Raw genomic sequence first — 23105 nt, 5'->3', positions numbered from 1 at the left:
GAGTTCTCGACTCGAGCACAATACGTTAGAAACTTAATAGTTCTTCAATAAAACGAATCGTTATCTGAATACAGGAACCAGACAGATAGAGTGTCAGTTTCAATTATTATTCTCGCATCTTAATTACAGACCACTCATATAACACTACAAGATTTGGAACCAAATACATGATCAGGAATATATAATTTTTGTTTCATTTCCTTTAATACAACTGTAACCACATCTTATTTGACGTACCGAATTTGTGGGTATAGTTTTTCGACGATCCTTTGGGAGTCCTTTCATTTCCTGGGCTTAATAGAATTCTTTATATTGACCAAAAGAATAATATACTATCCCATTTACTTATTTTCATTCACACTCATTTAGTGGTTTTCGTATAAATTCAATACATAAAATATAATTGCATATTCAATTATATATAAATAAACATATAATATATATGTTGAAAAAGTCTACAACATATATATGCAGCAAAGAACTCTAAAAGGAAATAGGCTCTAATAGATACATATCACACAGGCAGTTCACGTAAGAGAGATTTATTAAAAAGTAGTACTCGTTTTATACAAAACTGATAGAAATAATTGTGTTTGCTCGCAAACGAAAAAAAAACCGACTTCAATTACATCGACGAGTAATACAACGTAGATCGACGAAAAAATAGTCAAGTAACAACGCATTATCAAAGATTACTCAAAAAGTAGTTATCAGATCTCGATGAAATTTAAATGTGACCACATGATAAACTTCGGCTTTCGATTAAATTAAAAATCATTAAAATCGGTAAACCGAATAAAAAGTTATTGCGGATTTTCAAGAAGTTCCCTCGATTTCTCTGGGATCCCATCATCAGATCCTGGTTTTCCTATCATGGTACTAAACTAGGGATATCTTCTTTCCAACAAAAGAAGAATTATCAAAATCGGTACACCTAGTAAAAAGTTATTGCGGATTTTCAAGAGTTTCCCTCGATTTCTCTAGAATCTCATCATCAGATCCTGATTTCCTTATCATGTTACTAAGCTTGGGATATTTCCTTCCCAACAAAAAAAGAATTATCAAAATCCGTACATTCAGTAGAAAGTTATGCGGTATAATACAACGTAGGTCGACGAAAAAAGCGTCAAGTAAAAGCGCATTATTAGATATAGCTCGAAAAGTAGTGGTTAGATCTCAAATAAATTTAAATGGGACTAATTGGCACACACCACCTTTCGATTAAAAGAAAATTTGTCGAAATCGCTCCACCGAGTCAAAAGTTCTGATGTAACATACATAAAAAAAAAAAAAATACAGTCGAATTGAGAACCTCCTCCTTTTTTGGAAGTCGGTTAAAAATATGGCCATTGAAATTTTTTAGATTCAAACGCATTGGTGACACATATACATCTATAAAGATATATAAAAAATCAAAACGATGAAATATAGATTGGCTCATTTCTATTTATGCAGATGCCTATCAGATTTAACTCTGCACATGTAACTACATCGGCAATAAGAATTACTGAGATCATTGAAATCTATCTATAATATATATAAACGCGAAAGGTCATTCATCACGAAATCTCCGAAACTATAACACCTAGAAACTTGAAATTTGGCAGGTAGGCTCATAAGACGTAGGCATCTGCTAAGAACGGATTTTACAAAACTCGACCCCTAAGGGGGTAAAACGGGGGTTGGAAGTTCGTATGAAAGTCCTGTTTTTGAAGTAAGAGACTTGAAATTTAAAATGTAAGCTTTATAGATGGTGAAAAGGTGTCCAAATAATGTATCTTTAGAAATCAACTCCCTTTTGGGGTTAAAACGGGGGATCATAGGCTGACTCACTGGTCACGAAATCTCCAAAACTATAACACCTATAAACTTGAAATTTAGCAAGTAGGCTCCTTATAGGGTGTAAACTACGCTAAGAATGGATTTTACGAAACTCGACCCCTAAGAAGGTAAAACGCGGGTTGGAAAGTTTGCATGAAAGTCCTATGTTTTTGAAGTAAGAGACTTGAAATTTCAAATGTATGCTCTATAGATGATGAAAAGGTGTCCAAATAATGTATCTTTAGAAATTAACTCCCTTTTGGAGTTAAAACGGGGGATGGTAGGTTGACTTACTCATCACGAAATCTCCGAAATTATAACAGTTACAAACTTGAAATTTTGGCAAGTAGGTTTCTTATAGGACGTAGACATTCGTTAAGAACGAATTTTATGAAATTCGACCCCTAAGGGGATAAAACGGGGGTTGGAAGTTTGTATGAAAGTCCTATGTTTTTGAAGTAAGAGACTTGAAATTTAAAATGTATGCTCTATAGATGATAAGAAGGTGTCCAAATAATGTATCTTTAGAAATCAACTCCCTTTTGGGGTTAAAACGGGGGATGGTAAGTTGACTCACTCATCACGAAATCTCCGAAACTATAATAGCTACAAACTTGGAATTTGATAGGTAGGTTCCTTATACAGCCTAAACATCCGCTAAGAACAGATTTTACGAAACTCGACCCCTAAGGGGGTAAAACGGGGTTGGAAGTTTGTATGAAAGTCCTATGTTTTTGAAGTAAGAGACTTGAAATTTAAAATGTGTGCTCTTTAGATAGTGAGAAGGTGTCCAAATAATGTATCTTTAGGAATCAACTCCCTTTTGTGGTTAAAACGGTGGATGCTAAGTTGACTCACTCATCATGAAATCTCCGAAATTATGATAGCTACATACTTGGAATTTGACAGGTAGGTTTCTTATACAGCGTAGACATCCGCTAAGAACGGATTTTACGAAACTCGACCCCTAAGGGGATAAAACGGGGGTTGGAAGTTTGTATGAAAGTCCTATGTTTTTTAAGTAAGAGACTTGAAATTTTAAATGTATACTAATCTATAGATGGTGAGTGTGAGTAGGTGTCCAAATAATGCATCGTAATCTATATATACAAAAGAGAAAGGTCACTGACTCACTCATCACGAGAACTCAAAAACCGCTGGATAATCCATCTATCCAGGATGGACGAAGATGAAATTTGGCAGGTAGATGACAGTTAGTAGACGTCCGCTAAGTATGGATTTTGCGATATTCCACCGCTAAGGGGGTTTAATTGGGGTTGATAGTTTGTATGAAACATATACAGCAGCTATAAGTTCGCCTGATAGGTTATTTATACTGGAGCCTGAAAATAAAACTAAAAATGTGGTGTATAGAGAGGTTTTATAAAAAAAACTATTAAATTATACTAAATGGTGCCTTTTAAAAAGTTACTCAGTTTGATAAGCATTTCAAGTGACTGAAATAAAATAATAATTTGCGTTAAACATCTTAATAGTAATGCATATCTTCATAACCACGCGGACGTAGTCGCGGGCAACAGTTAGTGTATTATAAAACAAAGTCCCTGTATGGGATCGAATCTCTCAAAATCTACTAAACGAATTTTCATGCGGTTTCACCATTGGAGAGAGGGCTCCACCATTGGCAAGAGGAAGGTTTACGGAACGGCTATGCCGATTTTGATGAGAGTTTCACTGGAAGTTTGCCGAGAATACTTTGTGACACACTGATTTCAACGCGGGCGAAGCCGCGGGCACAGCTAGTTTTATATATTACTAACTGCAGTAAACTCAAACTCAAGGCATAATATATGAGAGCATTCGAGTACATATATTGAACTTGCAAAATAATTCATTCCTTAAAATGAGGTGCTACTTACATTCATATCGTTGTTAAACAAAAAATTTATGAAAACTGCATTTTTAATCGTTTGAGTAGAAAATAAACAATTTTTGATTAAAAAATTTCTATGTTATGGAAATATTGTGGATGGTTTATAATTTTTACATTTACTGCTATATTCATCATCATCATCATTCCAGCCTATTGCAGTCCACTGATGGACATAGGCCTCCACAAGTTTGCGCCAAAAATGCGTAAACTCATGTGTATTGCCCATAGTCACCACGCTGTGGAGGCGGTTTGGTGACCACAGGGCTGGCTTAGTCGCACCTAAAACGCTGCTGCCCGTCTTCGGCCTGTGTGTTTCAAAGCCAGCGGTTAAATAGTTATCCCGCCATCGGTCGGCTTCTTAAGTTCCAAGGTGGTAGTGGAACCTTGTTATCCCTTAGCCGCCTCTCACGACACCCACGGGAAGAGAGGGGGTGGCTATATTCTTTGGTACCGTAGCCACACATCACTGCTATATTCAAAACACTAGTATCAATAAATAATCTAATACTGATAATAATATATTTTTGAAAACAAAAAAAATGTTATAGCTTACAAAAAACAAACACAAAACCTTCTGTTAGTGTATAAATCTTCTAATAGATGGCGCTGATGGCAATTTAAATCGCGCTTAAATTATTTCTTTTCGATTGCACATAGTTTAAAAGTTGATTTGAATAAATTAGTACGGTTCGGTAATATTACGGCGTTTCATTACACATTTCGTGGTCCTTCGAGCCGGATAAGTGTTAAGTAGTGAAAAAGTGCAAGTGTCGTGTAGTGAAGTTGTGTGGTACAAAATTAGTGAACTGTGAAGTGACGCATAACAGGATTGCAGTGATAGTGACGGGACTGCTCTTCTTTGTTTATGGACTTAGCGGTAACGTGAGTACAGTGGTGTTAAATCAACTTAGTCTCTGGTGCATAATCGAACTTAGAATAATTTCGTAAAGTGACTTAGAATTCTTACGTGTTGTGTGGACTTAGCGAATTCAATTATTAGGCGTTGTGTGGACTTAGAAAATTTTCAAACAAACTGGACTTAGTAAAATTATTGTTTTCAAAATTAACTGTAACAACTGTCAGTGACATAATAAAAATAGACTTTAGAAATTGTGCTTGAATTGTTTTTAAACTTAAAATTACGAAATATGGCTGATATTAAAACGCAAATAGGAATTATTACTGAATTGTCAAACAAAATCATAAAGTTGTTAACTAATACTAAGAAATGTAGCCGATCCAAAATAACAAGAGGTTATTTGGACACGCGATTAGAGACATTAAACGAGTATATGGATTCATATAACAAACAATATCATTATTTTCAAACAAAATATTCGGAAAAGGAATTAAAAAGTTGTGACTTCGATTCAGAGAATAACTATAGTATTACGGAAGATGCCTATTTGGATTTAAAAACGTTGTTAAAGGATTATTTATATGAATTAGATTCTACTCATACCTCCGGTAAGAATGCTAATGACACTTCTGACTTCTCAAAATTGAAACCAAAATTGCCACCAATACCAATACCAAAATTTAATGGAGATTACAGTAATTGGATAAGTTTCAGAGATCTGTATCTATCACTCATACATAATGATAATAACTTGTCAAATATTGAGAAACATCATTACTTGAAATCTAGTTTGACCGGAGAAGCCGAACAATTGCTTCAAAATTTTAGTCTCAGTGATGCAAATTACCAAGATGCGTGGCAAAAATTAGTTGACAGATTTGACAATCAAAGAGTTATAGTAAACAATATCTTAAACCGCTTATTGAACCAAAAGAAGATGACAACGGAATCTACACAAGGTATTAAAGACTTATTAGATACTACTACTCAATGCCTCGACTCGCTAAAGAATATCAGAATTGATGTATCAAATTGGGATGCAATCATAGTGCATATAACTGTTAAAAAATTAGATACTGAATCACACAAGTTGTGGGAACAGTCCCTCGAAAACTCAACTGATATACCTACGTTTCACCAATTAACCTTGTTTTTAGAAAAAAGATTTCGCTCTATGGAAATGATATACACTACACAACCTAAGGATTATGTAAGAAAACCTATGCCGCAAAAAGTCACTAACGTCAAATCTTTTGTAACAGAAATGAAAAATGCTTGCACATATTGTTCACAGAATCATTATATTTGCCACTGTAAAGATTTTGCCAACTTAAAGGTTTCAGAACGCCAGGACTTCATTAAGAGAAACAACATATGCTTTAATTGCCTTATTAAGGGACATAATGTTTTGAACTGTAGACAGAGTACAACTTGTAAGAAATGTGGGCGACGCCATCACACTCTGCTGCATTACACACCCCTCAATAAGACAGACTTATTAAGTGGTAGCTCATCTTCAACTGAAGAAAAGAGAGAACATCCTGCTTCATCTTGCAACACAGTTTGTATGAAAACTGAAACTCAGAGCCACCAAGTAATTTTAGCGACAGCTCAATTGGCTGTAAAGGCACAAAAGGGTAATACATACATCTTACGAGCGCTAATAGATCAAGGTTCTCAGGCCTCATTCCTTACTGAAGCAGCTGCACAACTATTACAACTGGACCGTATTCCTGTGCATGGCAAAGTCACTGGTGTATCCAATTCAACAGTGGTTACAATAAGGTCTATGGTGAAATTTACAATACAATCTACTAAGCAATGTACACAACCAATTGAAGTTAAAGCTTATATACTTAAAAAACTTACTTCATTACTACCTTCAAGGGAATTCGCACAAGATGCCTGGCCTTCTACAATGTCTTTAGATCTAGCAGATCCAGAGTATTACAAGCCAAGGCATATTGATATTTTGTTGGGTGCCGACGTGCATGCTGAAATAATACAAGAAGGTATACACAAACACAAGTCTCTTGTCGCAGTCAATTCTCGCTTGGGCTGGTTAATATCTGGAAGAGTCTCACAAATAGAACCACAAAAACATGATGTCATTGTCACTCACACAAAAGTTGATGTGGATCAGTTGCTCAGGCAGTTTTGGGAAATAGAAGAGCCCTTATCTCATGAGAAACCTCTCACAGAACTGGAAGTATTGTGCGAGGAGCACTTTAAGAAAACTCACACTCGTACTGATGAAGGACGATATGTTGTTCACTTACCTTTTCGAGAAACTCCACCAACAGCGCTCGGTGACACTAAACTTGTAGCGCTGCGTCGTCTGCAACAGATGGAAAAGCGTTTCACACAATCATATGACCTGAAAGAAAAATACATAAGGTTTATGGATGAATATTTAACAAGTGGACATATGGAACCTGTACCTGAAAGAGAACTTAAAGCAAAAAATCAATGTTACTACTTACCTCATCATGCTGTAGTGCGACCAGAGAATATCAGCACTAAATTAAGAGTAGTGTTTGATGGAAGTGCTACACCTGTCAATGGAAAATCATTAAATGAAGAATTATTAACAGGACCTTCTATACTACAAGATATAAGGAAGCTGATCACTCGCTGGAGACAACACAAAATTTGCTTGATTGGTGACATTATGAAGATGTACAGACAGATTTTGATATCAAAGGAAGACCGTGATTATCAAAGGATATTATGGCGAAAATCTCCCAAGGATCCAGTAGAAGAGTACAGACTACTTACTGTAACATATGGTACATCCTCGGCACCATTTCTTGCAATGCGTACCTTGCATCAGCTCGCTGAAGATGAAGCTGTTAACTTCCCTCAAGAATCTGCAATAATAAAATCAGATATTTACATGGATGACCTGATGACAGGAGCCTCCACCGAAGAAGATGCAGTAAGGCTACAAAGTGGCTTGACAGAGCTACTTAATCGTGGTGGTTTCAAACTACACAAGTGGTCGTCTAACAGTGAATCAGTGTTGTCTAAAATCCCAAATGACGATAGAGAGTCACAAAGTGTAGTGCATATTAAGGTTCAAGGTACAATTAAGGCATTAGGTATAGTATGGAATTCACAGACAGACAATTTTGAGCTAAAATTAAATTTAGATTGTGATACTGAACTCATTACTAAAAGAAATGTACTCTCTGCTATAGCTAAGACTTTTGACCCTCTGGGTTGGTTGGCACCGGCTATCATTTGTCTTAAAATATTTATGCAAAAGCTGTGGTTAGCGGGCTTGGATTGGGATGAAGAATTGACTCCAGAGTTGAAAGCTGAATGGTTGACTTACATTGAAAATTTTGCAAATGCACAAACCATTGAGCTTCCACGCTGGTTCTTCATTTCAAATGTAACGTCTGAAATTGAACTTCATGGATTTTGTGATGCATCTTGTGTTGCTTATGCTTGTGTTGTGTACCTCAGAGTTCGGGATGGTGACAAAGTTAATATTCGTTTGATTGCTGCCAAATCACGGGTAGCTCCCGTAAAACAAGTATCACTACCTCGTCTTGAACTTTGTGGTGCAGTATTACTGGCTAGGATGCTAAGAGTATTGATACTGGAATTAAAGATTGATAAAAGTAATGTTTACGCTTGGACAGATTCTACCATCGTTTTGGCTTGGTTGCGGAAAACTCCTAATAACTGGTCTACTTTTGTTGCTAATCGCACGGCTGAAATTTTGACTTGTACAAATAGCTCTCAATGGCATCACATTCCCTCTATTTGTAATCCTGCTGATGTAGCCTCGCGTGGAATTAATCCAATTGAATTACAGCAGTCAGAACTATGGTGGAATGGCCCTACATTTTTAAAAACAACCCACTGTTATTGCAAATGATAGTCACATTCCTGAAACAAATTTAGAATTAAAAACAAAAGTACTTACTCATGTTTGTTTAAATGAAAATTTTATTGATTCTTATCTGTATAAATTCTCAAACCTTTCCAAATTAGTCCGTGTGACAGCATATTGTCAGAGATTCATACAAAATTGTAAACTTAAAGGGCAAAGGAATATTAGTTCATTTTTAACTGCAACTGAACTAAAAAGTTCATTAAATCTTTGTATTAAATTATCACAACACAAATATTTTGAAATTGAAATTGATTGTTTGTCACAAGGGAAATGTGTCCCTAAGAAAAGTAAATTGTATACTCTTAATCCTTACCTTGATAAAGATCAAATTGTAAGAGTGGGTGGGCGACTCCGCAATGCAGAAATACCTCCTTATCAAAAGTCACCTATTGTTTTAAGTCACAATTGTCAACTATCCAAATTAATAACTATTGATGCTCACATTAGGACACTGCATGGAGGTCATCAACTCACATTAAACTATATAAGACAAAAATACTGGATATTTAGAGTTAAAAACTTAACCAAAATTGTTATTAGAAAATGTATTCCTTGTTTTAAACAAAGCGCTGTACCTCACTTTCCATTTATGGGTAATCTACCTCACTATAGAGTACGGCCTGATCGTCCCTTCAGGACTACAGGCACAGACTTTGCAGGACCTTTTAGCTTAAAACTGTACCCAGGTAGATGTAAAAAACTTTGTAAAGCTTATATTTGTCTTTTTGTGTGTACTGTAACAAAAGCCATTCACCTGGAAGTAGTAAGTGACTTGACCTCTTCTGCCTTTATAGCCGCGTTTAAAAGATTTACAGCTCGACGTGGTCACTGTAAGGATATGTGGAGTGACTGCGGTACAAATTTTGTTGGGGCTTCACGGGAATTAGATGTAGTTTTTAAAAATGTTAAATCTCATGTTGTTTCAGAAATTTCAGAATTATTAGCTAATGACCAAACAAACTGGCACTTTATACCACCTCACTCTCCTCACTTCGGGGGATTGTGGGAGTCCGGGGTGAAATCAGTAAAAACACATTTGAAAAGAGTTATTGGTCAAACTTCCCTTACTTTTGAGGAATTTTATACTCTTTTAACACAAATCGAGTCATGTGTAAACTCCCGTCCTTTAACCTTAATTAATTCTTCCTTAGATGAACCTCCATTAACACCTGGACATTTTTTGATTGGCGAACCTCCGTTCGTTGTGCCTGATGAACCACTTGAAAATGTAAAATTGAGTCCTCTTCAACGCTGGCGCATGTTACAGCAAATGATGCAAAGCTTTTGGCACCGCTGGCAAAATGAATATTTAGTTTCCCTCCAAAACCGTTCTAAATGGAATAAGGGTTGTCCAGACATAAAGATTGGTACTATTGTTCTATTTATTTATTTATTTATTTATACTTTATTACACAACTCCAAAAAAAAAAAACAACAAAACAACACATCAAGATAACACGTTGCGCAAAAGGCGGACTTAAGGCCGTACAGCCTTATCTACCAGTCAACCTTAAGGCGTAAAAAAAAAATAGCAAAAGTAAGTGTTGAGGTAGGACTATAAAACAATACAAGCAAAATAAACATACGCATATAAATACATAAATATACTTATATATATACATATATACATATTACAAACAAAATATATAAAAAAAAGAGAAAAAGAAAAAAAATATGTTCAAACAAAAGTAAACACACGAAGAAATGTCATGACATGAAGTTATATTAATGTAAGCCTAAGATGAGGAGAGTAAAAAGATAAATAAGGAGGGGCTATTGACAGAGTTTTTTTAGGTACCACTTTTTAACCTGGGTTTTAAAAGAAAGTTGAGAAGGAGAGTTCCTGATGTTGACCGGTAACTCATTCCACAGTCTGATGGCATTAACTGTAAAAGAATTAGACACAAAACCAGATTTATGAGAAGGTATGCATAGAGTAAGGTTAAGAGAAGAACGAAGATCCCTAGAATGAGTGTTAGAGAGAAAATTAAATTTAGATTTTAAATAAGAAGGAGCAAAAGGGTTGGAAATTACAGAATAGAGGGTACAGAGAATTCTCAATTTTCGCCTTTCTTTAATCGGCAGCCATTGCAGTTGAGACCGGTAGGACGAAATATGGTCGTATTTGCGCAGCCCATAAATGAAGCGAATGCAAGTATTTTGCAGTCTTTGCAGCTTGATCAGGAGCTCCTCGCTTAAGTCAGGGTAGCAAGCATCGCCGTAATCAATAATAGGTAAAAGAAAACAATTTACTAAATCAATCTTGGCCTTCACGGGAAGAAAATTTTTAAAGCGCAAGATAGAATGAAAGAATGCATAAAACCTGCGAGATATCTCACGAACCTGATCCGCCCAACTGAGAGAGCAATCCAAAGTCACACCCAAATCCTTAACCTTACAGGAAAACGGGATAACCACGTTATTGAAAAAGAGAGGTGATGTAGGTTGTTGAATTTTTGATAGTTGACGAGAACTCCCAACAATCATAGCCTGACACTTAGAGGGATTGACATTAATTCCAAAATTTTTGGTCCAGACCGAGATACGCGAAAGATCATCATTAAGCTTAGCAATGGTATCATCAAGACGGTCGATGCTAGTTTGTGCATAAAGCTGCAAGTCATCAGCGTAAAGGTGGTACTGACAGGAAAGTATAGAAGTAATAGAATTAATGAATAGTGAGAATAGTAGTGGGGAGAGAATTCCACCCTGAGGAACGCCCGCAGCAACGTCGCACCAATCAGAACGCTTAGAGCCAATGCATATCGCTTGCTTGCGTCCCCAAAGATATGAAGAAAACCACTGAAGAGCAACGTCAGAGATGTTAATTCGAGATATTAGAGCGAGTAACAAATCGTGGTCCACCGCGTTAAAAGCGTTACTAAAATCTATAAGTGTTAGAATTGTCACGTATTTGTTCTCCATCCCCTCTCTTATATCCTCGGTCACTTTAATCAGAGCAGTAGTAGTGCTGTGGCCTACACGAAATCCGGATTGAAAATGATCCAATAAGTTGCAAGATAAAAGATATTCAGACAGCTGGCTGTGGACGATAGATTCGAGAATTTTGGAGAGAAACGGGAGAACAGAAATAGGACGGTAATGATTCGGAAGGGATGCGTTAGAAATTTTTGGTAATGGGAGAACCAGAGCCCGCCGCCACAAATCCGGAAAGGTAGCTGAAGTTAGAGAAAAGTTGACAATGTGAGTAACAGCAGGTAGTATAGATTCCAAAATATGAATAATCATTGTGCGACCAATTTCATCACAACCTAGAGCCTTGGATTTAAGTGACAACACACGTTTGCGTACATCGGCATCACTTACTTGTGAGAAACTAAATGTGGACTTTTCATATTTCGGCAGACTTAGAATCGTAGATAAAGTGTCATGTTTGGTGTTATCATCAAAAACATGAGAAGTATTAAAGTGGCGGCTTAGGTCATCAATATCTACGGAAATGTTGTTATTAGAGTTAGTGTCTTTGCCTATACCTAAAGATTTAAGAAATTTTAAAGTGTCTGTAGTTGAGGAGTTACATATTTTATCCGAAATAAATCGGCGCTTGTGATTCCTGCACATTTGGTTACACCTATTCCTAGCAGCTTTGTAGATTGACCAATTGATTTCCGATCGATACAGCTTAAATTTTCGAAATGCACTGTCCCTCTTGGCCATGGCTTTTCGTATATCCAAATTAATCCAGGGGGCTGTCCCGTTCCTCCTTATTATTACTTTACGTAAAGGTGCGTGCTTGTTATAAAGGTAAGTGATATTGGAACAAAGAAAATTGACCTTAGCATCAATAGTCTGCATCTCGTAAACACAAGCCCAGGGAATGGAAGACGCATCAGTAGATAATTTTTCAATATCAAGGATGCCAAAATTCCTTAGAAATAAAGTAGGAGGCTTAGGCTTTGGGGTTTTAAGATTATAAGAGACGTAAATTAAATCGTGATGAGAGAAAGCGGGGGCTGGGTATTGGCCAAATCTGGAAACACGTTTAATATCTGAACAAATGACAAGGTCTAAAAGAGAATCAGAAGTTTTTGTAAAGTGTGTAGGTAAAAGTGGCAGAAATTCCAAGTTAACTGAATCAACAATTGCACGAAGTTTGGATGATCTATGATCATTTCTGAGTAAGCAGGTATTAAAGTCTCCCATTATCACAAGTTCTTTGTAATCAGACAAAACACGCTCGAAAACGTCCTCCAAAGGCGAAAAGTAATCAATCGTTGGAGGACAATAGATCACTCCAAGAGCTATTTTACGCCCCAAATTTATCTCCAAAAAAATATATTCTATAGAAGCGTTATGAGTTGGAGAAGATTGGCATATAAGTTTAAAGGATAGATGACTTTTAATATATATAGCTACACCACCACCTCTTCTGCCAATACGATCGTTTCTTACTAATATGAAGCCAGGAATAGGAAAATAAGAAGAAGAAAGTGAAGGTTTTAACCAAGACTCAGAGATAAGAATAGCGTGCAAAGTATCAAGAGAGAACTCAGTAAGCAGGTCTTTGTAGTGACTAGGTATGCTTTGAGCATTTATATGACATATATTAAAATTTTTTGCAAAACCCTCGAACGCATTGCTTAAAACATCGCCAAGCGAAAAACAATTGTTGCTTAAATTTAAACACAACGAAGGCTCATTGAGAGAATCGGCGGAGTAAAAAGAATCATCGCTGGATGTCATGTGTGTGTTTGCAAGTTACTAAATAGTTCAAAAGACAAATTAAATTTAGAAAGATACAAAAAAATAAATAAATAATGGGAGTATATGTATCTATAAATATAATAAAATAATAGTAAAATATAATAATAACTAACAGTAATAATTATGAAGTTAAAAGAAAAATGATAATAGCATATGATAAAAAAATATATATGTAAATAATGAAGCATTATTTTACTGCACAAACTGCCGGCACTGATAGAAAAAAAAAAAAAAAATGTGAGAAGAGAGTACACCACACACAATAAAAAGTGAAAATAGTAAATAATGAATCCATTCAGTGCATAATTAATATTTATGCAAGGTATGTTAAGATCAAAAAAAAAAATAAACTAAAAAACAATAAGATTAAAAAAAAAAAAAAAAAACTAAGAAACAATAAGCTAAATTAATCAAATGACTCAAAATAAAAGAGTCCAAGGCTATATTTTTGTCTTTGACAGATGTCAACTATGTCAGTATTACTTGTAAAGTGTAAACAAAACACATTACGTAGCGATAAATATTAAATTAAAAAAATTGTTAAAAACAAAATATACAAGAAAATAAAACATAGTTACAACCCAAACAATAAATTGGATTTAAACAAAACATACCAAGTAGTTTATAGTAAGAAATTTAAATATTATCATGTATATAATGTACAAAGTGCAAAATCAAGTCAAAGATTTTAAAAGCAAAAGCATGAGACATAAATGGATATTAACATATACAAACTAGTTACAGACAGACAGGACAGCGACAATACAAAAAGCAAAAAAATAAATAACTACAAGAATTAAGCTAACATACGAGTATTAACAGTTTTTTTTGCTACTTGTTTAAACATTATCATGTATGTAGTGTACAAGGCGCAAAATCACATCATATGTTTCAAAAGCATAAGCATGAGGCATAAATAGACATTAACATATACAAACTAGTTACAAACAGGCAGGACAACACAATACAAAAGCGAAAGAAAAGAAAAAAAAAAAAAAAAAAAAACAAAAAAGAGATGAGCTAACATATTAACAGGTTATTTTTTTTTCCCTGCTACTTGATTAAATATTCTCATGTATGTAATGTAAAAAAGTGCAAAATCACATCATATATTACAAAAGCAAAAGCATGAGACAAATGGACATTAACATATACAAACTAGTTCTACAAATGGGCAGTACAGTAACAACACAAAAGCAAAAAAAAAAAAAAAAAAAAAAGAGTAAAAAGAAGTGAACTAACATATTACAGTTTTTTTGCTGCATTCCTACGGGTACCGATCATATGTGAGGAGGGACTCACCCTCTTAGAGCGCTCTGGAACGTTGTTAACCGAACCCTTCTGAAGCGAACCATTGTTCGACGGCAATTCGACAACAGGAACATCAGAGGGAGAAGAGTCTGTATTCTTAGGGAACTGTTCAATTAACTCTTCTAAGAACTTCTTGTCTGTCAAGCGTTTCCGGTCATTGTTAGGGAGCTTTACATATACTATGCCATTGCTAGTCCAGGAATTTGAAATGCCAAAGTGTTTCCTGGCCATCAGGAAGATGGCTTGACGAGACTTAGTCAAGAACTCGCTTACTGACACTGGTGATGATTTAAGCTTTTTCTTATTGCTCCAAATTAATGACCTTACATTGAGATCATTAAAGCGAACCAATACAGGCCGTATTTTATTGTCAGATTTCACCCCAATACGCTGACAGTATTGAATTGTAGTTGAGTGAACATTCGAAAGACCCATTGTATCCTGCAACGTGTTGGTTATGATGGACACAAGAGATTCATCATCTGACTCTTTAACTCCATAAAAAAGTAGAGCGTTCCCCCTGGTACGGTTATCAATGTCATCAATTTGAGTAGCCAGATTCATTGTAAGAGATTTGAGTAAGCCTAGGATGTTAAAGACTGACTTTTTAAACTCCTTAAATTCGCTCTCCAACCTGTCAATGCTTGATGCTGAAGAATGTCTGTCTGGTGACCTCCTCAACTGACTCTCAAATTCAGACATCCGTTGTCCAAGAGAGTCAGCAATGCTTTTGTGAACCTCAAGGATGTCTTCAAATCTTGTCATTTTGATGCACTAGTATACAATACAGGAAAAACAGATCACACAGAAGATATAAGATGAGTGATGAGTGCGGTGCCAACAGTTGTGCAGATTAGGCCAAATTAGTGCATAAGCACTGCAACCTTCATTTACTTCACTAATTTATTTGTATACAATAAAGGAAATTACAGGTTTTAATCACTTATTAAATTAATTACTGTATATTTTTTTAAATAAAAACTGAGGAGAAACATAAAAGACGTGTTGACTTTTTCACACCTACCCGCCAAAAAAAACTGTTCTAGTGAAAGATGATAGACTGCCACCAGGCAAATGGCTTTTGGGTCGAGTAATTGATAAACATCCAGGTGTGGATGGCATAACTAGAGTAGTGACACTTCAAAATAAAACTAAAAAGTTTAAAAGACCTATAGTCAAGCTATGCCCTCTACCCATGGACGATTGAGTGATCTTCAATATTATGATTATGAATTTAGTTGTTAATTTACTTTTGTTAATTAAGGACTAAGTCGTCCTTGGGGTGGCGGGATGTTAGTGTATAAATCTTCTAATAGATGGCGCTGATGGCAATTTAAATCGCGCTTAAATTATTTCTTTTCGATTGCACATAGTTTAAAAGTTGATTTGAATAAATTAGTACGGTTCGGTAATATTACGGCGTTTCATTACACACCTTCCGATTCTGATACTTCACTATTTCATGAAACAAATCAAGCGTGTAGAAAATTTGACTGCCACAAAAGAAACCTTCTAGTAGTGACAAGCATTTGAATGAACTTACAGACATTTGCTGAGCACGTGAGCAGGTAATAATAAAACCTCAAGAACTCAAGTCACGTTTTGGATACGTCGAAATAAGTAGGATAACAAGGAAAGGGGTAAACAACGTTAGAAGTCTCGGTTAAGGCGAACGTATTTGGCAATACTCGATGAATAAAAAACCGTTACAATTTCAACTCTCTTTGAACCTGTTATAGGGATCAATCTAATACACTAGTTCCTTTTTGGTGTATTTGCGGAAGGAATATTATAAACATATTTTATTTACACGTTTTCTTGTTTGTATTGATCTACTTAAAGTTAAACTGTACGCTACAAATAATATTTGCAAATAAACCCAATAAAAATAGTACGTTTTATTTTGAAAATCACAATGTCATTAATAACTCACTCATACATGTAGTGTCAATTTAGAACTACAACTTTAATTGAAATGTTACCATTTAATCAATTAAGAACTTAAAATATATGATCTTTTCTTATTATAATTAAAAATAAAAATAATTTACGTATAATGTATGAAATATCTTTTTCAAATAGTTTTATACGATCTACAATACCGTACGATTCACATGTAACATCCCAATGCCGGGAATATAATTATTTCTCCATGTAAGAGAAGGATTGGAGCTTAATCCACCACACTGCTCCACTGCGGATTAGCGGATATAGTAAATAAATAACGACGAATAACGATTGGTATCAAATATTTACGTAACAACCCCAGTTATTACCAACAGCTTAACGTGCTCTCCTAGGCACAACGGAGAAACCCAGAAGTTAATTTGGAAAAATATATTTGTATAGATACAAATATCCATCACGAGCGGGAATTAAACCCGCAAGCCGCCAAGTGTTTAAGGCGCCTACACGCAAAACTACAACAAAACAGTTTTATACCACGCATTTATTTTTATGGCATTTATTTGGTCTACCATCATACGTATAGATCTAGAACAACTTTGTCACAATTATACAAAATTGTTGACTAAAGGGAAAAAAAATTAGTAAATACTACTCTTACTAGGCGATACTCATATTTAATCTCAGTAATTTTCATTCTATTATTTAAAGTAAATAATATAAAAAACAACAAAATATAAACTTTAACGTTTAATATCATGCTAAAATTCACCGACCAAGTCAGACTGACTTCCACGAATGGTTCCGTGACACCAAATAATATATTAAATACAAAGTATCGCTGGAAATATGCATAAAACACGGTTCTTTTATAGCAACCTCTTTTAATTTTTAATTTTATTTGTTCGTATAAACCCATAATAATTATGCGACATTGTAATTAAAAAAACAAGTGCAGTATCTTTATCGGCAGGTCGTAATAACAGAGTCTTAGTAATAAGTCTGTTGATAATTCTACTTTTAGGATTGCTTGATGGAAGTTAGATGCTTAATATAATTTATAAAAGATCTCTAACTGACCCACACAACCGTCCTAAGAACCTTCCTAAAGAAAGCAACTTAATATTTGTGGCAAAGACCGACTGATATAGAAATATTTTTAGGCAGTTTAAAACGTTTCGTATGAATAGATAAACACAAAAAACTAACAGTATATAAAGCGAGTATAATTAAACGAGTCCATTCCGGTTTGTCATATTTCTGAAAAAGCGGTTCTTGGTTAATGTTAAAAATAAAATTATATGAAAATAAAACTGTTTTATGTAGATTTTTAGTTTTTATTCTCTCTTCCTCAAAAACTTAATATCAGACTAATTTCATAGTTCCTAATGGTAGAACTATAACTTGTAACTTTTTGCACTAGGAGCTGCGTTATGTTCATAATATTTTTTTTTTCAACAAAGAAATGTTTTTAATAAAATCCAAACAGGCTTTAATAACACCCAATAAATAATTTCTAATAGTAAAGTGATACTACTAAAAAGCATACTCCACGATAAATTTACAGCAGAACGAGTAATAATTAGGAATTATTAGATTCAAAGGTAAATTATTTTATTTAAAATTATTTTACGTTCAAGTGAAAAAGTTTACGTTTGGCAACAATATATTAAAGATTGACTTAAACGTGACTTTTATACAAATTCTTAATATCTGTTTTTCATGTCAAAAGGTATTCAGATGTAATCACAAGCCGCTTATAGTGTATCATATATTATAGATTGCAACTTTATTCGCGAGGAAATCCACGGAAACCATACAGTTATTGTGAAAAAACTGAGGTAGGGCACAGCAGGAATTTCCTGCTCAAAATATGGAGCAGCCCGACTGGGGTAGTACCTCAACCTTACAGAAGATTACAGCTAAATAATACTGTTTTCAAACAGTATTGTGTTCCTGTTGGTGAGTAAGGTGACCAGAGCTCCTGGGGAGATTGGGGATTGGGTCGGCAACGCGCTTGCGATGCTTCTGGTGTTGCAGGTGTCTATAAGCTACGGTAATCGCTTACCATCAGGTGAGCCGTACGATTGTTTGCCGACCTAGTGATATAAAAAAAAAAGAAGAAAAGTAGCCTTATATCATTTTCGCATAAAAATAGCGTTATTGCATTCTAGACTATACGATATAAGCTATTTCTATGTCAAATTTTATACAAATCCAGTCGATTATCAGCCGATCCAATGTGATTGGGTAAAACATCCATCCATCAAAATCTTTGCATTTATAAAGTAAGATCTATATGACGTATACAAACATAAAAGGAAAAGTATTTTTCCATACCCAAAACAATAATAATAGGCGATTATAAATGCGTTGCACTGACGCTCTTCACTTCACTCAAGTAATTGTATAATTACATCGTAATAAAAAACGCACTCCTGCTCCTTGCCTAAACCGCTGCAGGCGAATTTTTAATTGAATAAACCTGAACTCGAGAATTTCGTCGCGTTCTGAGAAAGTATTTTAATAGGACGTTTTGTGGAAATGCAGTCGAAGGACAGATAAGACAAATTAATTTCTTTTATTTTTGATTATCCGGCATCGCAATCTCTCGCAGCCCTAATATATATCGCTTAGCATTTCTGCTCTCGACAGCGGAGTTTGTACTTAACAATATTTATTTCGGCACTTTGGCTAGTATCACGCGGAGAAAATAGTCATATTAACAGGATTCTATCTCGTAGGAGTAAATTCAGTGCGTTGATGCCTCAGGGCAATCTCTTTAAGTGCCCTCCGTAGAAGCTCTGCCTTATCGGACTTTATTAGTTATTTATTCCGAATTAGATCCCAAGGTCTGGGATGTCTTTTATGTGAATTGCATTATTTTTCTTTTGTTCCGATGCCACGATAAAGATATTATTACCCGACTGCCAAGGAAGGGTTATGTTTTTCGCGCGTATCTTGTATGTATGTATGTATGTTTGTATGTAATATTCTTTACTACTTCATATTTCCAGAACCACTGAACGGATTTACATAATTGAGGTATCGTTAGGTTGGTCTTAGCTGCCCAAGTGTTCTTAGATAAGGTGACATTAAAAAAAATCAAACATGGCGGCTGCGCGAAGCCATTGTAGTTAATGAAAAAAAAATTTTTTTTTCTCGAATACTACAATATGGGTATCAAATTGAAGGGCACAATACAAGGATTTTAAAAAAGTAATGAAATTGAAGGATAAGTCAAATCATTCTCTCTTTGTGCATGTCTCCGACTGCATGTTATGTACGACGTTGCATAAAGTTTCGAAGGACTACCGTATAAATATATTTTGAATGTACAGCACAAAATGTTTGATATTGTTTCTATTTATTTCGCTGACTTTGTGTGCATATTGAATTTTTATCTTGTTCCAGCTTTTTCAGTTGATTTTCTATTAGCTGTTCTTCACGCAGGCGGGTTTTTTTTTAATTATTATTTTATTTATGTCTTTTTTTTAGATTACTGTTTGAATATACAGTTATACAGTTATTAATATTGTCTTAAAGGAATAAAAAAATATATATACAAATAATACGAACATAAATTTAACCTGTTCCTTAAGAATTACTTACAAGAAATACGCAAATGGTATCAAACATAATCTAAAAATACTGAAGTAGACATGTTTTTATAATTTTAAAAAGTGTCTGTTGATTTTTTATAATACTGAAACGTACCTATTTGTTATATAGTGTATTAGTATGTTTTAACGTTGAAATAATGCAATAAGATCACCTCCTCTCCTTCAACCATCTTTCAATTAGCCTTTAATTAATACAAATCGGCTTAAGCTGTCGAAAGCTGTTGTATATATCTACTTACTATGGAGGTACTTTGAACGTAAGCCCAATGTTTGAATGTAAGCCCAAGTATTCCTATTTATAAATATAATTATTGACAAGTAATAACGCCGAAGATCGTATAAAAAGTAAACAAAACAACTGTATTATTTATTCTATAAAACGGTTAAATTACTATACAATTATATTGTGATAAATTGTTACTATTATTTTATTGCGTAGTAATGCATTAATCGATCAAGTTGAATTTTTTGTTCAACAATTTTGACAGCATCGTTATATTAGATGACGGACTCTGATTCGTTCGGGAATCTAACAAGCCAAGATTCTTAAAGTACCTGTAGTCGTTTATTTTTGGATGACATCTGTCACGGTCACTGCTCAATATAATTTGAATCCCAAATTCAATAGTCCACTCAATCTCTATAAACGATCGTAAGCCCTTAACTGAGATAACAAAATAAATAAACTTACATCAAAATATCTATTTTATATACGTCCGTTTCTTACATTGAGTTGTCAACGTGTCTACTTTATTTTTTCGTTACTTTACCGATGTATTTCTTATAGAAGTCGAATTATAAGTTAACATAAAAATAATGACTCGAAAGTCTGTTAAGTAATAACCTTTAACTGATACTGGCATATCCTTAAGAGGCTTAACAGAGAAACAATACAATATCTTACGTGTTCCCACTCCGTGACGTATACGGCGGTTATAATGCGGCTCCCATAAAATGTGTATTTAATAGCCTGTATTGGCTTATCTCGAGACATGACGAGATATCGACGTGCAGCCGGTAGCCCGTCGGTGACAGTCGAGATAACATGCGCCCACGCAGACCTCAGCCAGCATCTATATAAATCACGTTTCACGACAACCGAGTTCCCCGAACGACGCCTAATTGAATGTCATTCTATTTATAAACCACAAAAATATGATAATACGACTTCAAACGCTCGTAATTTTGTAAATTGAATAAGTATTGAGGTTTTCATATTGCAACCCACGCATTTTACTACGCTAGGGATGGGGTATATACCAACACTCGAACACGTTATGTTAATTGTATAATATCATTGAACCCTAGAAGCATGTCGTGAGGATTTATAATAAAACAAGTAGTAACATATATTCATCGATGTCCCTTGTCGAGTTTATTTGATTGCGCTTAAGCCTTGTTCATTTATGCACATTATTCAAACGGAATAAATTGTTATTAGTCTGAAGACGTTTCATAAATCACTGCAGTTGTTAATAGCAATAAATCTTAATCACTATTAAATTATTACTAAACGGCTGACTTTAACAATCTAAATGTTAATCTTTATGTTATACTATAAATTAATATTACTGTAAATTATGTAATTATGTTTAAAAGTATGACATTAAATTTTATTACTTGTGGCTCTTACATAACCTACGATTGTAAAAAATACTTACCGATACAAAGTAAAGTATAGATATTTTCAACAATAAACCACAAATTCGAACAACAAATAACCACAATTTCGAAATACAAACATAAAAACGATTCAAGAAATTGTCCACAAAGAGTGCATCCTGATAAAAAAACCTAAATATGGAAGTCTACTATCTCGTACTCATGTAGAGCACCTATCATCTCACGGTTATTTGTTGACACGTACAACCGCGGGGGCGTGTGACAAATTCAATAACATACGCAGCTTTTTAGGTAAACCACCTACCTCATACATTGCTTCGTGTAGCTTTTCAACTTATATTACGTTCACATTATTCTTTATTTATCATCTTTATCAAGAAATGATAGTGTAAAATAAAAAATATATAATTATTGTCTACTAACAATATACTATTTTTATATAAAATAACGGGTGTGCTTTAGACCACACGACTGAAGTAAAACTTACGAAATTTAACTCTCTCTCTTTCTATCTTCACTGACTTAAATCTCCCTCTCACACTTCTCGTGACGCTCTCGTCACGCATTCACGTCACGCATTCACCAGCTTACTCCCCAACTCAAGCGTGCGTAAAGAAGTTTTACTTCAAAAAGTATTGAATTTTAGGTCATCGTAATCAAACTCAATATTAACACCAAACTTTTACTTTAAAATTATTAATGTATTTTACTTGCTGCCAATTTACAAAGATGCTCGTAAATGTTTAGTAAGATGACCAATACACAGCAAGGCACAATTGTATTAATATTATTATACGCAGAATATTTTTATTACGCACTAATACACAATTCTTGGTAATATTACGCCAGAATTAATGAAGACTTGTTTATAATTGTACAATAAATATCTTTAGCTATGCGATGCGAAGACAAAAAGCAAGTGGTTACCCAGCTTTATTTAGAAAAGGTATAAAATTTGTTTGTCGTCTGAGGCTACAAATAGAGCCCTATAACCGGCGCCCACGAAGACCGGTACATTACACCATACTGTTAAGTAGACCACTTCCTTAGACGCCGATATATTTAATTATTTTGTGTAAATCAGTTAGTCTAAATAGAAACTTACTTAAATAACCGATTTAGTATTTTAAGTTCCGACACAAGAATAAGTTTCTTGGAAATGGCATAATGTTACGAAATTTGTAAAGAAATGTAGCTTTTAGTAAATAATTTATTCTGAAAATAATTTATCTACTAAAGTAATCCGTAACTAAGTGTGTGAGTGTTTGTGTGTGTGTTTGTGAATTGAATAACTCTCAGACGCACCAAAGTAATCCAACCTGGGAAGGTTAAAATAGAATTAAAATTAATAATATTAATAAGCACTTCACACTCAACGGATGTCCCAGTAGGATTTTCTCCTGTGGTGGGGGTCCGGAAACAAACACAGTACACAAA

The 23105-nt window shown here is 34.6% G+C and overlaps 1 protein-coding gene and 1 long non-coding RNA gene across 2 annotated transcripts in view; both read right to left on the bottom strand.

The window, feature by feature from the left end:
* The window catches only part of LOC123656707 (G-protein coupled receptor Mth2-like), a 100547-nt gene that overhangs the window by 10126 nt on the left and 67316 nt on the right, over positions 1 to 23105 (bottom strand). The gene's annotated exons all lie outside the window — the stretch shown is intronic.
* LOC123656708 lies at positions 6286 to 7364 on the bottom strand. Its single transcript, XR_006743580.1, has 4 exons — positions 7353 to 7364; positions 7058 to 7129; positions 6854 to 6951; positions 6286 to 6568 (listed from the first exon to the last, which is right to left on the bottom strand). It is a non-coding gene; the product is annotated as an uncharacterized LOC123656708 (long non-coding RNA).

The sequence above is a fragment of the Melitaea cinxia genome, chromosome 9 (genome assembly GCF_905220565.1).
Source record: "Melitaea cinxia chromosome 9, ilMelCinx1.1, whole genome shotgun sequence".
Classification (NCBI taxonomy): domain Eukaryota; kingdom Metazoa; phylum Arthropoda; class Insecta; order Lepidoptera; family Nymphalidae; genus Melitaea; species Melitaea cinxia.
The sequence above is the reverse complement of the archived record's forward strand: the minus strand, read 5'-3'. Positions and strand labels throughout refer to the sequence as shown.